This window comes from Melanerpes formicivorus, unplaced genomic scaffold (genome assembly GCF_026170545.1).
Source record: "Melanerpes formicivorus ecotype bairdi unplaced genomic scaffold, bMelFor1.0.p_v2 SCAF_352, whole genome shotgun sequence".
Lineage (NCBI taxonomy): Eukaryota > Metazoa > Chordata > Aves > Piciformes > Picidae > Melanerpes > Melanerpes formicivorus.
Window position 1 is genome coordinate 39794 of NW_027142704.1, and position 2707 is coordinate 42500.

Below are 2707 nucleotides of genomic sequence, written 5' to 3' on the forward strand. Positions count from 1 at the left end.
GAAGCCTGCAGAGCGTGCGGGAGAGGCTTCTGCTGCGGCCTGGGGTGGCTGAGAAGCCTGCAGAGCGTGCGGGGGAGGCTTCTGCTGCGGCCTGGGGTGGCTGAGAAGCCTGCAGAGCGTGCGGGGGAGGCTTCTGCTGCGGCCTGGGGTGGCTGAGAAGCCTGCAGAGCGTGCGGGGGAGGCTTCTGGTGCGGCCTGGGGTGGCTGAGAAGCCTGCAGAGCGTGCGGGGGAGGCTTCTGCTGCGGCCTGGGGTGGGACGGAAGCCTGCAGAGCGTGCGGGAGAGGCTTCTGCTGCGGCCTGGGGTGGGTCGGAAGCCTGCAGAGCGTGCGGGAGAGGCTTCTGTTGGGGCCTGGGGTGGCTGAGAAGCCTGCAGAGCGTGCGGGAGAGGCTTCTGCTGCGGCCTGGGGTGGCTGAGAAGCCTGCAGAGCGTGCGGGAGAGGCTTCTGGTGCGGCCTGGGGTGGCTGAGAAGCCTGCAGAGCGTGCGGGAGAGGCTTCTGGTGCGGCCTGGGGTGGCTGAGAAGCCTGCAGAGCGTGCGGGAGAGGCTTCTGCTGCGGCCTGGGGTGGCTGAGAAGCCTGCAGAGCGTGCGGGAGAGGCTTCTGCTGCGGCCTGGGGTGGCTGAGAAGCCTGCAGAGCGTGCGGGAGAGGCTTCTGCTGCGGCCTGGGGTGGCTGAGAAGCCTGCAGGGCGTGCGGGAGAGGCTTCTGCTGCGGCCTGGGGTGGGTGGGAAGCCTGCAGAGCGTGCGGGGGAGGCTTCTGGTGCGGCCTGGGGTGGCTGAGAAGCCTGCAGAGCGTGCGGGGGAGGCTTCTGGTGCGGCCTGGGGTGGCTGAGAAGCCTGCAGAGCGTGCGGGGGAGGCTTCTGGTGCGGCCTGGGGTGGCTGAGAAGCCTGAAGAGCGTGCGGGAGAGGCTTCTGGTGCGGCCTGGGGTGGCTGAGAAGCCTGCAGAGCGTGCGGGGGAGGCTTCTGGTGCGGCCTGGGGTGGCTGAGAAGCCTGCAGAGCGTGCGGGAGAGGCTTCTGCTGCGGCCTGGGGTGGCTGAGAAGCCTGCAGAGCGTGCGGGAGAGGCTTCTGCTGCGGCCTGGGGTGGGTCGGAAGCCTGCAGAGCTTGCGGGGGAGGCTTCTGGTGCGGCCTGGGGTGGGTCGGAAGCCTGCAGAGCATGCGGGGGAGGCTTCTGCTGCGGCCTGGGGTCTCTGGGTGGCCTCTAGAGAGGTGCAAAAGACCCTCTGGGTTGGGCTGGGGTGGCTCTTGGACCCCTGCCACACAGTGGAGAGAGGCCTCCGGCCCGCCACCTGTGTCCCTGTGTGCCTGAGTGCCTGTGTCCCTGTGTCCCTGTGTCCCTGTGTCCCTGTGTCCCTGTGTCCCTGAGTGCCTGAGTGCCTGTGTCCCTGTGTCCCTGTGTCCCTGAGTGCCTGAGTGCCTGAGTGCCTGTGTCCCTGTGTCCTTGTGTCCCTGTGTCCCTGTGTCCCTGTGTGCCTGAGTGCCTGTGTCCCTGTGTCCCTGTCTGTGTACCTGTGTGCGAGAGTGTCCGGCACGCCACCCAGCGGCGGCGGGCAAGCAGGTAGGCGGGTGGGCGGGCCGGCGAGGGCCAGTGTGAGTTTGGGGGGTGGGAGGGGAGGCGGCAGCTGGAAGCGTCAGAGGAGGGGGCGTGGCTCCGGCTGGCCCCGGGAGCAGGTTCCCGGGACCGGGACCGGCTGGACCCGGCGGGTGGTTGATCCCGGGGCGGGGGGCAGAGGCGGCGGGAAGCGGCAGCTGCGTGTGCGGCGGGGGGGTGGAGGGCGAACCGCGGCGGGAAGCGGATGCTTCAGAGCAGGTTACGGGGGCGGGGACGGACGACACCACCTGTCCCCGCCCCGGGACGGGCTGGACCCGGCGCCCTGGACCCGGCGCCGTGTACCCGCCGCCGCCCCCGCCGCCGCCCCCCTCCGCCACCCCGGGACCCCGACGTTTTTTTGGCGCCCGCGCCTTTTTTTGCTCCCCGCCTGCCCGCGCTGCCCCGGGCCCTCCCCCGGGGCGGGGCGGGAGGGAGGGACGGACGGACGGGTAGCCGGGGATCTCCGAGCGCGCGCCACCAGACCGAGGCGGGTCCCGGCGGCGGCGGCGGCGGCGGCGGCGGCGGCAGCAAGCGACGGCGGGGGGGGCAGGCTAGGGAGAGAGGGGGAGCGGCATGCGGTAGGGCTGGGGGGTTTGTTTCGGGGGGGAGGGGTGGGGGGGGGGTGGCAGCGGTCAGCGAGAGCGGGGAGAGGGGGAGCGGCATGCGGTAGGGCTGGGGTGTTTTTGGGGTGGGGGCGTTGGGGGGATTAGCGGGCGGGCGGGCAGCCGAGCCAAGCGGCAAGCCGGGGGGGCGGGCGAGGGCGGCTTTAGGGCCGGAGGAGCGGAGCGCAACCTCCCCCGTGCAGGCTCCAGCGTGGAGAGCAGCAAGTTTTTGGGGACGGGGGACGACGGACGGGAGGGGCAGCGGCGAGAGGCTAGCTGCGGCAAGGGGCACCGGCACGGCCGCCCTAACAGCGCCGCCTCGGTCGCAGGGGTTAGAGAGCAGCCGGGCAGCCCGGGAGGGAAGCGGCAGCCCGCGAAGGGGGGAAGGGGGGGCTCCGCGCAAACCGCTAACGGGAGCCGGGGGGTGTGGGGAGCTGGGGGTGGCAGCAGCGGCAAGAGGCAACGTCGGGAGGGGGGGCTCCGCGCAAACCGGTAACGGGGGCCGGGGGGTG